Source organism: Bos mutus, chromosome 7 (genome assembly GCF_027580195.1).
Source record: "Bos mutus isolate GX-2022 chromosome 7, NWIPB_WYAK_1.1, whole genome shotgun sequence".
Classification (NCBI taxonomy): domain Eukaryota; kingdom Metazoa; phylum Chordata; class Mammalia; order Artiodactyla; family Bovidae; genus Bos; species Bos mutus.
Window position 1 is genome coordinate 77827003 of NC_091623.1, and position 14207 is coordinate 77841209.

The following is a 14207-nucleotide window of genomic DNA, read 5'->3' on the forward strand; positions in this document are numbered from 1 at the left end:
GCTTTTGTTTGTTTGTTACATCTTTATGTAACAATCACAGGCATTTGTGATCCAAGTTTATTCAGGTTTGGGGTGGTTTCTTCAGATTGAGCTGGCCAGCAGTGTTTGTTTATACATTCCTCTAAGTGTTTTCAGTAATAACATTTGTGTAATTGGCAGAGCAGTATAAATTCAGATTACTCTTGAGTGGAGGATTATCTGTACTGCAGATATTCTTTTAGAAGCAAATCTGTGAGTGTGTGTGTGCGCGTGCGTGCTGGGTCGTGTCCGACTCTTTGCAATCCCATGGACTATAGCCCTGCAGGCTCCTCTGTCCGTGGAATTTTTCAGGCAAGAATACTGAAGTAGATTGCCATTTCCTTCTCCAGGGGACCTTCCCCACCAAGGGATCAAACTTGCCTCCAGCATTGTAGGCGAATTCTTACTGCTGTGCCACTGGGGAAACCCTGCCTGTCTTTGAGGTGAATATTGGTAAAGATTAATTTTGTCAATTTTCTTTTGGGCCAGTTAACAGTCTTTTAATATATTTAGGAAATCTTAGTGGCCATTTATCTATATTATATTTTTTCTTAAAATGAATAGCAAAAAATAAGTAATAAAACTGAAGGTTTGATGTTAATGCTTCCAGTTGTATATGTGTATCTTTAAACTCTTATTTCATGAAAGTGTCAGTTTCTTGGAATAAATTTAGCAGAGAAAATGTTTTCATGCTAAGTATCTGGGGAATTTTTTTTTCAGTATGTATGCATGTGTATATGTATTAATGTTTATAAATTCCTGTTGGAGTTGAATGTTGTTGTTCAGTCCATATGTCATGTCCAGCTCTTTGCAGCCCCACAGGTTATAGCACAACAGGCTCCCCTGTCCTTCACCATCTCCCGGAGTTTACTTAAACTCATGTGCATTGAGTCACTGATGCTATCCATCCATCTCATCCTCTGCTGCCCCTTTCTCCTTTTGTCTTCATTCTTTCCCAGCATCAGAGTCTTTTCCAGTGAATCAGCAGTTTGCATCAGGTGTCAGTATTGGAGCTTCAGCTTCAGCATCAGTCCTTCCAGTGACTATTCAGGGTTGATTTCCTTTAGGATTGACTGGTTTGATCTCCTTGCTGTCCAAGGGACTCTGAAGGGTCTTCTCCAGCACCACAGTTCGAAACCATCAATTCTTCAGTGCTCAGCTTTCTTTATGGTCCAACTCTCATATCTGTACATGACTACTGGAAAAACCATATTTTTGCCTAGACGGACCTTTGTTGGTAAAGTGATGTCTCTGCTTTTTAATACACTGTCTAGGTTTGTAATAGGTTTCCTTCCATGGAGCAAAGGTATTTTAATTTCATGGCTATAATTACTGTCTGCAGTGGAGTTAAATCAAACCAAAAAATCCACCACACTCAATTAACCGTCCACTCTATCTGCATTGCCTCTACCCTAGTTTATACTTACATTTCAATATACTTTGAACTATTTCAGTGACTGTACCAATGCTCCTAGTTTCAAGTTTCTCTCCTCTTCAATTTAGCCTAATTCTTAGTTTTTCCAGAATCTTTCTAGCAAAGATTTGATCATGTCAACTCATTAAGATTTTTAATTTGCTTTGTATTGATTAAAGCAGCATGAAATCTTTCTTTACTTTTCATGATCTGACTCCTATTTCACTGTTTAACTCTATAATATTCATTCTACCCTTTATATTTCTATTCCAGTGATATTTTTTAGTTTCCTTAACATGACATTCTTTCTCATTCCTCTGTGCCTCCATGCATATTCCTCTATTGTCCTGAAACACCTCCTTCCACTAGTTTTCAGCTCAGAACTTTGATATCATCCTGAGTCCCCTGGAACACTTGGATTTGTTTACTACTGGTATATGGTCATTGTCATAATAATTTAATTATTTACAAGTCTTTTTACTCCACAAAGTTATTGGGAATCAGAACTGTGATTTCTTTATGGTGCTTGCCACATGATGTCAATTATTTGTTGAGTGAATTTAATAATTCACCAGAAATTTCACTTCCCAGAGGGGTTTTGTTGTAGTGGTGGGCTTCTCTAGCTGTGCTCAGTCTTATCTCCCAAGGCGTGTGGAATCTTAGTTCCTTGACTAGGAATCGAGCCTATGTCTTCTGCATTTGAAGGTGGATTCTTAACCACTGAATTAACCAAAGACTTAATCAGGGAAGTCCCAGTGCAGTTGTTCCTGATGTTTATCTTTGTTAAAGCGATTCCTGTGGCTTTAAGTATCCCTTTTTAAGGAGGAAGGGAAAAACAAAAAAAATCAATTTATTTGATTCCTAGAAAACAAACTGTAGTACTTCAGAACCTTTTAAGCAAGTTCAAATTCATCTCACAATATATTAAAAATGTGTTTTTCCCCCAGTTTTTCAAACATGGTAAAATACATAGAAAATTTACCATCTTAGCAATTTTTAAGTATACAATTTAGTAATAACAAACACATCTGTAATGTTGTGCGACCATTATCATTCATCTTCAAAACTCTTTTTATCTTGTGAAATTGAAATTACACCCATTAGACAATAACTCCCATTTCCCCCTTCCTCTAGCCCAGGGCAGCCACCAGTTTACTGTCTTTCTCTATGATTTAGAGTACTCCAAATACTTCATAGAAGTGGAATCATGTAGTATTTGTCTTTTTATGACTGGCTTGTTTTTTTCAGCATAATATTCTGAAAGTTCATCATTCTTGTAGGATATTGCAAAAGTTTCTTCTTTTTAAAGGCTGAATAATACTCCATTTTACGTATACATACATTGTGCTTATTTGCCTTATCTGTTAATGGACACTGGGTTATTTCCCATCTTAGCTTCCGTGGACGGTGCTGCTGTGAACATGGGTGTACAGGTATCTCTTCAAGCCTGCGTTTATTTTAGGTATACACGCGGAAGTGGAATTGCTGTGTCATGTAGTAGGTCTGTTTTTGATTTATTGATGAGCTGCACATTGTTTTACACAGTTGCTGTAACATTTTACATTCCCACCAGTGGTGCACAGGGTTCTAGTTTCACCACATCCTGGCCAGCACTTTTCATTTCCTGTTTTTTCAATAGTATCCATATTAACAGGTGTTAAGTGGTACCTTATAGTTTTGATTTGCATTTCCCTAATGATTGGTGATGTTGAACATCTTTTCATGTGTTTGTTGGTTATTTGTGTATCTTCTTTGCCAAAATGTCTGGTCAAGTCCTTTGCCTAATCAAGTTGTGTTTTTGTTGTTGTTTTAAGAGTTCTCTATATTCTGAATGTTAATTCCTTATCAAATACATAATTTAAAAATATATTCTCCCATTCTGGGGTTGTCTTTTTACTCTGGATAGTGTCTTTTGTTGTACTAATTTTAAATATTGTCACAAAGTCCAGTTTGTCTCTTTTCTTTTATTGCCTTTGCCTTTGGTGTCACTTTGAAGAAATCATTCCTAGGACTTCCCTGGTGGTCCAGTGGTTAAGGCTCTGAACTTCCAAATCAGGGTCCACAGGGAAACTAAGATCCTTCATGCCATGCAGCCAATTTAAAGAAACGAAAGAAAAATCATTCCCAAATCCAGTGTCAGGAAGTTTTTAGCTTATGTTTTTTCCTAAGTGTTTTATAGCTTTAGGTTTTACTTTTGGGTCTTGGATCCATTTTGAGTTAATTTTTATATATGGTGTTAGGTGGGCTTCCCTGGTGGCTCAGATGGCAGAGAATCCGCCTGTAGTGTGGGATACCTGGATTCGATCCCAGGGGAAGATCCCCTGGAGGAGGGCATGGCAACCCGCTCCAGTATTCTTGCCTGGAGAGTCTCCATGGACAGAGGAGCCTGGTGGGTTACAGCCCATGGGGTCATAAAGAGTAAGACATGACTAAGCACATGGTGTTAGGTAAATGAGAAGGAAAAGCAACTCCTCTGTGTTTCTCTTTTACTCGAAACAGATGTGTGGGGTTTTCCACACATCAAGCAGTTCTCCCAGATTCAATGTAGTTCTATTTGGACTCTGTCTACCTGAAGTTAGCATCAGATCCCACAAGTTAAGCGCTCAGCCCCACAAGACTGCCCTCACTTCCAGTGCCACCTGAACTTTTTACTGACCAGCTATAAATTGCGGTTCACATGACTCCCATTTGGGGTTTGATAATTTGCTAGAATGGTTCACAGACCTCAGGGATTCACTTTTGTTGATTGATTTATTAAAAAAGATATAATAAAGGATACAAGAATACATGTCTCAATTGATTTTAGTAGATAGCTATCATACAAAGTAGTTTCTAGAAATTGATAACAGAAATAAAACTGAAAATTTCATGAATTTACGTAAATAGCACACTTAACCAATGGATGAACAGAAATAAAATTGAAAATTTCATGAATTTATGTAAATAGCGCACTTAACCAATGGATGAAAGAAATAATCACAAGGGAAATTAGAAAATATGTAGAAATGAATGAGAATGAAAATACAGTGTGCCAAAACTTACAGGATGCAGCACACGATGCTTGGGGAGTGGTAGGGGGCATTTGTAGCTTTTAAACATGAATGTTAAAAAACACCAAAGATCTTCAATTTTAAAAAGTAATAATAAAAGGTCTTTCTGGCATTTCAGTGGTTAAGATTCCATGCTCCAGTGCATGGGGCACAGGTTCGATCCCTGATCAGGGAACTAAGATCCTGCATGCTGCCAAAATTCAAAATACAATGTAGTACAGTACAGTACAGTACCAGAAGATTTCAAATCAACAACCTAACTTTATAATTTAAGAAACTAGAGGAGAAAGAACAGACTAAACTCAGAGCTAGTGGAAGGAAGGAAATGTAAAGGAGAGAGCCTAGGTAAACAGTAGAGAGAATAGAAAAATAAGACTGAAAATCAGTGAAATCAAAAATTGGTCTTTTGAAATCAACAAAATTGACAAACTTTTTAGCTAGGTGGAATGAGGAAAAAACAAGATTCAAATTACTAAAACCAGAAAGGAAAATGGGGGAACTTCCCCAGTGGTTCAGAGGTTAGGGCTCTGCTCTTCCACTGAAGGGGTCATGCGTTCAGTCCCTGGTTGGGAAACTAGGGTCTGGCATGTCCCACGGCCAAAAGAAATGAAAATGGGGACGTTACCAATTCTGTTAAAAAAAAAAAGTTCTGAAGTGAGTACTGTGAACAATTGAATGCCAACAAATTAGATAACCTAGATGAGATAGACAAATTCCAAGAAATACAAAACCTACCAAGGCTAAGTCACAAAGAAATAGAAAATCTGAATAGACCTGTAACTAGTAAGGAGATTGAATCCATAGTTAAAACTCTCCCAAAAAAAACCTTGGACCAGTAGCTTCACTGGTGAATTGTACCGAAACATTTGAAGAACTGAAAAGGAGGGAACACATTCTAAGTCATTCTTTGAAGCCAGCATTAGCCTGATTCTCAAATACTACTAGAAGACTGCAGACCAGTATCCCTTATGAACATTAATGCAAAAATCCTCAAGCAAATACTACTAAACTGAATTCAACAGCATATTAAAGGGAGTATACACCATGACCAATGGGATATATCTCTGGAATGCATGAGTGGTTCAATATATGAAACAATCCACTTAATACTTCACATTAAAAAATGAAGGGGAAAAATCCACATGGTCATCTTAATTGATGTACAAATGTCTTTCTTGTCCTCATAAACTAAGGTTCATTATAACATTCTCACTTTTAATGTTTCCTTCATGTTTCTTAAAAATAATAGCTAAATTGAGCATTGTACACTTACTTTTTACAACCTAGTGAGTTAATGAGTATTTTTATTTACATTTTACCAGTAAAGAAACTGAAACTCAGAAAGATGTTAAAGGGCACCAAGCTAGTGAATGGTAGAGAAGGATTGTTGAAGACTCGAGTGTCTTCTAAATTTCCGACAAAGTTCCATCCCTTATTCCACCTACTCTTAATTGCTTGGATAAATATTGTGGGTTTGTTTAAGAAGCTACTGTGTGGGTATGGTTAGCTCTTGATTCACATGGAACATTAGTTTGACATCTCTCGATGGTCTATACCTGTGGTTCACAAACAGTTCTGTAGGAAAATTCTTCAAATGGATATTAGTTTGAGTTCTTTAAAAAAAAAAAAAAAAAAACCTCCTTTATGTGAGGTTAAAGGGTTTTTTTTTCCTTTTAACTGAAGGCAAGAGTTTTCAAAGCCTTTTAAAAAAAAATGTATTGGGAATTTCCAGAAAGGAGATTTGATAAGCAGCGTTTTCCAGTTTTACTTGACACCAAACTATATTCAAAGAACATATCTATACTGATTATTTGTTGACTCTAGGCATATAGGAAAATAATTTTATGTACATTTATGAGCTGTTACTTAGCTGCCTGTAGATACAATGACAGAGAAGACAATGGCAACCCACGCCAGTACTCTTGCCTGGAACATCCCATGGGCGGAGGAGCCTGGAAGGCTGCAGTCCATGGGGTTGCTAAGAGTTGGACACGACTGAGCGACTTCACTTTCACTTTTCACTTTCATGCATTGGAGGAGGAAATGGCAACCCACTCCGGTGTTCTTGCCTGGAGAATCCCAGGGACAGGGGAGCCTGGTGGGCTGCCATCTATGGGGTCACACAGAGTCGGACACGACTGAAGCGACTTAGCAGCAGATACAATGAACAAAGAAGAGACTGGGAATAAGATGGGATAGTTCTGCTATTCTCTTGCTCTGTGACTTGGGAAAGCTTGTTCACTTTGCTAAGCCTTAGTTTCCTTTTATGCAAAACGAGGGGGTTGAAATATTGTGTTCACTTTATCATTGCTTTAATGTGAAAACAGAAAAAAATTCCAGATGTTTTATTCTCAGTTGAACAAAAATTTTGTTGAAAATTTCCAAATTGAGAATTTATTGAAAACTTCTTGTTTTCTAACATTAATTAATTAATTAATAATGAATTAATTAATTAATTCAATAATAAATTGAAATATTGTGTTCACTTTATCATTGCTTTAATGTGAAAATAGAAAAAAATTCCAGATGTTTTATTCTCAGTTGAACAAAAATTTTGTTGAAAATTTCCAAATTGAGAATTTATTGAAAACTTCTTGTTTTCTAACATGAATTAATTAAATAATTAATAATGAATTAATTAAATAATAGCATAGGAGACAACCTGGACTTCAGAGATTGTTACTCAAGGTTTCAATCTTGGCTGTACCACTTATTATTCTTAAATAAGGATATTCTTACACAAAGTACATGCCCTCTTGAATACTTGGGTTTCTCAGTGGTGAAAATGAGGACTTTATTACTTACAGTGCTTATTACATAGGAATAAGTGCTTAGTAAGTGGAATCTGCAGGTATTTAATTTGGTAAATCAGTAATTAAATGTAAATAATAAAGATTGAGTATAAAAGCTTTAGTTACACATTAGAGCCTAGGTTGAAAGCCTGGCCTTTCACTTCCTGAAAGGACTTCTTTCCATTTCTCCTGCTGCTACCAAAGAGGACATATTGCTTATTGTATAAAGCAAAGCTCTCTGTGTTGGAGGAAGGAGAGAACAGAGATCTCTGCTTTTTGCTAAGTTTCTCTCTGGGAATAACTGAAAACAAATGTTAAAATATGCATCCTCACTAGGAATAAAACTACCATCAGTTCAGTTCAGTTGCTCAGTCGTGTCAGACTCTTGGTGACCCCATGATTTGCAGCCCGCCAGGCCTCCCTTGTCCATCACCAACTCCCGGAGTTTACTCAAACTCATGTGCATCGAGTCAGTGATGCCGTCCGGCCATCTCATCCTCTGTCGTCCCCTTCTCCTGTCCCCAATCCCTCCCAGCATCAGAGTCTTTTCCAATGAGTCAGTCTTCCCATGAGGTGGCCAAAGAACTGGAGTTTCAGCTTTAGCATCAGTCCTTCCAATGAACACCCAGGACTGATCTCCTTCAGAATGGACTGGTTGGATCTCCTTGCAGTCCAAGGGACTCTCAAGAGTCTTCTCCAACACCACAGTTCAAAAGCATAATTCTTGGGCGCTCAGCTTTCTTCACAGTCCAACTCTCACATCCATACATGACCACTGGAAAAACCATAGCCTTGACTAGACGGACCTTGGTTGGCAAAGTAATGTCTCTGCTTTTGAATATGCTATCTAGGCTGGTCATAGATTTTCTTCCAAGGAGTAAGCATCATTTAATTTCAAGGCTGTAATCATCATCTGCAGTGATTTTGGAGCCCCAAAAATAAAGTCTGACATTGTTTCCACTGTTTCCCCATCTATTTCCCATGAAGTGATGGGACCAGATGCCATGATCTTCGTTTTCTGAATGTTGAGCTTTAAGCCAACTTTTTGACTCTCCACTTTCACTTTCATCAAGAGGCTTTTTAGTTCCTCTTCACTTTCTGCCATAAGGGTGGTGTCATCTGCATATCTGAGGTTATTGGTATTTCTCCCAGCAATCTTGATTCCAGCTTGTGCTTCCTCCAGCCCAGCGTTTCTCATTATGTACTCTGCATAGAAATTAAATAAGCAGGGTGACAATATACAGCCTTGACGTACTCCTTTTCCTATTTGGAACCAGTCTGTTGTTCCCTGTCCAGTTCTAACTGTTGCTTCCTGACCTGCATATAGGTTTCTCAGGAGGCAGGTCAGGTGGTCTGGTATTCCCATCTCTTTCAGAATTTTCCACAATTTATTGTGATCCACACAGTCAAAGGCTTTGGCATAGTTAATAAAGCAGAAATAGATGTTTTTCTAGAACTCTATTCCTTTTTCCATGATCCAGCGAATGTTGGCACTTTGATCTCTGGTTCCTCTGCCTTTTCTAAAACCAGCTTGAACATCTGGAAGTTCGCAGTTCATGCATTGCTGAAGCCTGGCTTGGAGAATTTTGAGCATTACTTTACTAGCATGTGAGATGAGTGCAGTTGTGCGGTAGTTTGAGCATTCTTTGGCATTGCACTACTGGGCATATACCCTGAGGAAACCAGAATTGAGAAAGACGCATGTACCTCAGTGTTCATTGCAGCACTATTTACAATATCTAGAACATGGAAGCAACCTAGATGTTCATTGGCAGATGAATGGATAAGGAAGTTGTGGTACATATACACAGTGGAATATTACTCAGCTATTAAAAAAAGGGAATGCATTTGAGTCCGTTTCAATGAGGTGGATGAACCTAGAGCCTATTACTGGAGAAGGCAATGGCACCCCACTCCAGTACTCTTGCCTGGAAAATCCCATGGACGGAGGAGCCTGGTAGGCTGCAGTGCATGGGGTCGCTGCCAGTCAGACATGACTGAGCGACTTCACTTTCATGCATTGGAGAAGGAAATGGCAACCCACTCCACTGTTCTTGCCTGGAGAATCCCAAGGACGGGGGAGCCTGGTGGGCTGCTGTCTCTGGGGTCGCACGGAGTCGGACATGACTGAAGCAACTTAGCAGCAGTAGCAGCAGCAGAGCCTATTACACAGAGTGAAGTAGTCAGAAAAAGACAAATACCATATATTAACACATATATATGGAATCTAGAAAGATGGTACCAACTATCCTATGTGCAGAGCAGCAAAGGAGACACAGACATAAAGAACAGGCTTTTAGACTCAGTGGGAGAAGGAGAGGGTGGAGTGATTTGAGAGTATAGCATTGAAACATACATTACCATATGTAAAATAGATAGGCAGTTGGAGTTTGATGTATGATGCAGGGAACCCAAAGCAAGAGCCCTGGACAACCGGGGTCGGGTGGGGAGTGAGGGGGATTCAGAAGGGAAGGGACACATGTATGCCTGTGGCCAGTTTGAGTTGATGTATAGCAGAAACCATTAAAATATTGTAATTACCCTCCAATTAAAATAAATATTTAAAAAAAAATGTATCCTCAACAAGCTAGAGCCGAACCCAGTGAAATTTAGAGAGTGCTTAGATTTCAACTGAGATTTTGCCCCAACCTCCTACAGTGTTTGTTATATATATATATATAAACAGATGAGATGTGGAAAGAAACACTTCTTAGGAAAGCACTCTAGTGATTACATTAGAGTAATTAAGTCTAGTTGCGCAGTCCCTTTCCAAGTAGTTGAATGATATATATCTGGTTGTGATACCTTCCTTGAGTTACGCTTAAGCAAGAGATCAAGGATCAGAATATTTCAGAAGTAGGTTGCCAAGTAATGTTGACATCCTGTTATCAACTGACTTGGGAAAGGAGGAAATTAGACCAAGGCTGGAGTAGAAGGATATCAAATAGTTCACACACTTCCCTCTAATCTCCCTTATGCATTTCGCTGTTTAGAGATTGATTGGAGTTCAGGGTACTAATGCTGTCAGGCTGTTGTTACTGTTGAGTTGCTAAGTCCTCTCCAACTCTTTGCAACCCCATGGACTATAGCCGGTATACCAGGCTCCTCTGTCCATTGGGTTTTTCAGGCAAGAATACTGGACTGGGTTGCCATTTCCTTCTCCAGGGGATCTTCTTGAACCAGATATCCAACCCTGGTCTCCTGCACTGCAGGTTGATTTTTTTTTTTTTTTTTAACCACTGAGCCACCTTCTGTTACACTTGTATAAATTAATGAAACTAAGTGTAGCATTTGTGCTACATCCTTGCCATGGGCAGTTCCTGGAAGAGGAATTAGCTCTGGGGGGAGAAGGAAGGGAGAGACCATCTTGTAACCAGGGATGATTCTCAGTAAGACAGACTTGGGTAAACCAGCCCGAGTAGGGGATTTGTGGTAGACACTGGTCCTGAAAGATTAGAGGGTGCCGAAGTTAAAATTTTCTACATATTGAAGCTATTTTTCCAGTGCCATCTCATGTCACCTCAGATGTCAGTAGATCTTAGTGTAAAAGCAAAATTCTAAAGAGCAAGCCGGTTAGATGAGATTACAGATTTAGTTGACCTTCAGTGAGCACTTAACTGTGTACCTGAATTAGTGTGGAGGGTCTTCCACATAATTCTTTTTTAAAGAGTCTTGATATTCTCAACTGATACTGGGTATGATGATACCCATAGGATTGTTGAGGAAAATATATAATTCCTTACACAAAGTAATAATGAACAGTACTTAAAAACTACAGAGTGATGAAGTAAAAGTTGATCATTGACATGAGAACAGAGTGTTCATTTAAATATTTTCTACTGTATGCTAAGGTACTGCATTGGATCTAGGGGATATAGAGAGAAGTGGGTTCTCTTCTCGAAAGTTTTTAAAAATTATTTACTTATTTGACTGCACTGGGTCTTCATTGCTTTGCTCAGGCTTTCTCTAGTTATGGCAAACAGGGCTATTCCTCTTGTGGTGTGCCAGCTTCTCGTTGCGGTGGCTTCTTTTATTGCAGAGCAGAGGCTCTCGGGTGCGCAGGCTTCAGTAGTTGTGGCTTGTGGGCTCTAGAGCACAGGCTTAATAGTTGTGGCGCACCTGCTGAGTTGTTCTTCAATGTGAAAGATCTTCCCGGACGAGGGATCGAACCCGTGTCCCCTGCATTGGCAGACAGATTCTTATGCTTTGTGCCAGTTCCTTTTAAGAGAATTACAGGAGCCTCCCTGGTGGCTCAGTGGTAAAGAATCTGCCTGCCAATGCAGGAGACAATGGGTTTGATCTCTGGTCCAGGAAGATGATACATGATTCTGAGCAACTAAGCCAGTGTGCCACAGCTATTGAGCCTGCACTTGAGAACCTGGGAGCCGCAGCTACTGAGCCCACATGCTGTACCTGCCGAAGCCTGTGTGCCTGGGGACCGTGCTTCACAATAAAAGAAGCCACTGTGATGAGAAGCCCACGAACTGCAACTAGGGAGTATCCTTGGCTGGTGGCAACTGAAGAGAAACCCACAGAGCAACGGAGACCCAGCAGGGCCAAAAATAATAAATAAATAAATAAAATTTAAACAGAATTACAGCCTATTGGGTTCTAAAGAAATTAGTTTGGGAGGAGCTTGAAACCAATAACTGAAGTTATTAAATATAATGTTCCCTCGGCTTCTCTGTTTTACTTCTCTTCTGTATGTGCTTAGAGCTAAATGTGTTGGAGGTGAGGAGAAAATTGGTAGCAAAGCTTATGTAGTGTCTCAAGCTATACCCGTTATAGTCTTTCTTTTTGAAGAAAGCTGGCATTGCAAAACCTAATTGGCATGAAATGATTATTGGCTTGAGACATACTTAGCTTTTGACTCACATTGAAACCAACCCTAATCAATATAAATTGGAATGGTCCTTTTAAAGTGCATTTTAGTGCGTTTTAGCAGTATGTGTCAAGAACATAAAAATATGTACATTCCTTGGCCTGTAATTTTTAGCTGGATCCTCGGGGGGAAATCCTCAATACAGAGAAACTTTATAAACAGAAGTGTTCATGAGAATGGTATTTTAATAGCAAAAAATCAGAAGCAGTTATAGCATCTGTATGTCAATTGTTTTTGCCAATTGACATATTATGTGACAATTAAAATGATTATGAACTTTAATTCATAAGGGGATATTCTGCAAATAGGTATTTTTAACTACTAGCTTAGCCTCTAGTTAGAATATTTGGAGTTTAATTTTTCAAAAAAAACTCAGGGTATTAATGTACAGTGAAAATGTCTAGAGGGTTTCACTTACTGGCGATGATTATTGAAGCTTATCCTAAAAGGTCTTTTTAACTTGGACAACCTTTTTCTGTAACCTTTTAAGCCCTTACTGTGTGCCAGGGGTGGGCATGTGTGCGCGTGTGCGTGAGTGCACATGCGCTTGCTCAGTGTGTCTGACTTTGAGACACCATGGACTGTAGCCCACCAGGCTCATCTGTCCATGGAATTTTCCAGGCAAAAATACTGGAGTGGGTTGCCATTTCCTTCTCCAGAGGATCTTTCGGACCGAGAGATCTAAACTGCATCTCTTGTGTACAAGGTACTGGGGAGCATTATATAGAGATGAATCACATTCCTTTTTCTTAAGGAGCCTGCATCCTGTAATAAGGCAGTAGAATGAGTTTACGTAAACAGCCATAATAGATGATAGAAAATGATAGGTGAATAAGCGAGGTAGAAAATATTTTTGGTAAAGACCCAGTGGTCATTCATACCCTGAGAAGAAGGTAAAAGTAAAGTCCAGTTCTTAAAGAGAATATATAGAGAAGTGGAACCCTGACATACCAGTTCTCTGCAGTGGACAGCAAAGTAATCAAAAGTTAAAGGAGATTCTATTACTAGCTTGGTACAAAAGTAGTTGTAGTTTCAAACTGTGACTTTTAAAAATTTTTTTATCTGGCTGCACCAGGTCTTAGTTGTGGCTTTCAGAATCTTTGATCTTTAGTTGTGACATGTGGGATCTAATTCCTTGACCAGGGATTGAACCCAGGCCTCCTGCATTGGGAGCAGGGAATCTTAGCTACTGGACCACCAGGGAAGTCCCCGGACTGTGAAATTTAAATCATTATCAGTTCAGTTCAGTCGCTCAGTTGTGTCCAACTCTTTGTGACCCCACGGATCGAAGCATGCCAGGCCTCCCTGTCCGTCACCAACTCCCGGAGTTCACTCAGACTCACGTCCATCGAGTCAGTGATGCCATCCAACCATCTCATCCTCTGTTGTCCCCTTCTCCTCCTGCCCCCAATCCCTCCCAGCATCAGAGTCTTTTCCAATGAGTCAACTCTTTGCATGAGGTGGCCAAAGTACTGGAGTTTCAGCTTTAGCATCATTCCTTCCAAAGAAATCCCAGGGCTGATCTCCTTCAGAATGGACTGGTTGGATCTCCTTGCAGTCCAAGGGACTCTCAAGAGTCTTCTCCAACACCACAGTTCAAAAGCATCAATTCTTTGGCACTCAGTTTTCTTCACAGTCCAACTCTCACATCCATACATGACCACAGGAAAAACCAAAGCCTTGACTAGGCGGACCTTTGTTGGCAAAGTAATGTCTCTGCTTTTGAATATGCTATCTAGGTTAGTCATAACTTTCCTTCCAAGGAGTAAGCGTCTTTTAATTTCATGGCTGCAGTCATCATCTGCAGTGATTTTGGAGCCCCCAAAAATAAAGTCGACACTGTTTCCCCATCTATTTCCCATGAAGTGATGGGACCTGATGCTATGATCTTCATTTTCTGAATGTTGAGCTTTAAGCCAACTTTTCACTCTCCTCTTTCACTTTCATCAAGAGGCTTTTTAGTTCCTCTTCACTTTCTGCCGTAAGGGTGGTGTCATCTGCATATCTGAGGTTATTGATATTTCTCCCAGCAGTCTTGATTCCAGCTTGTG

The 14207-nt window shown here is 39.5% G+C and overlaps 1 protein-coding gene across 2 annotated transcripts in view; it reads left to right on the plus strand.

Annotated features, from left to right (window-relative positions):
* FAF2 (Fas associated factor family member 2) overlaps positions 1-14207 on the plus strand; it is a 69125-nt gene that overhangs the window by 23042 nt on the left and 31876 nt on the right. Inside the window, exon 1 of one of the 2 annotated variants that reach the window (XM_070374114.1) lies at positions 382-461. The exons of the other annotated variant lie outside the window; for it this stretch is intronic. The gene's annotated coding sequence lies outside the window, so the exon portion shown is untranslated. Of the gene's footprint in view, positions 1-381; positions 462-14207 lie in introns of those variants that run through there. 2 annotated transcript variants of the gene reach the window in all.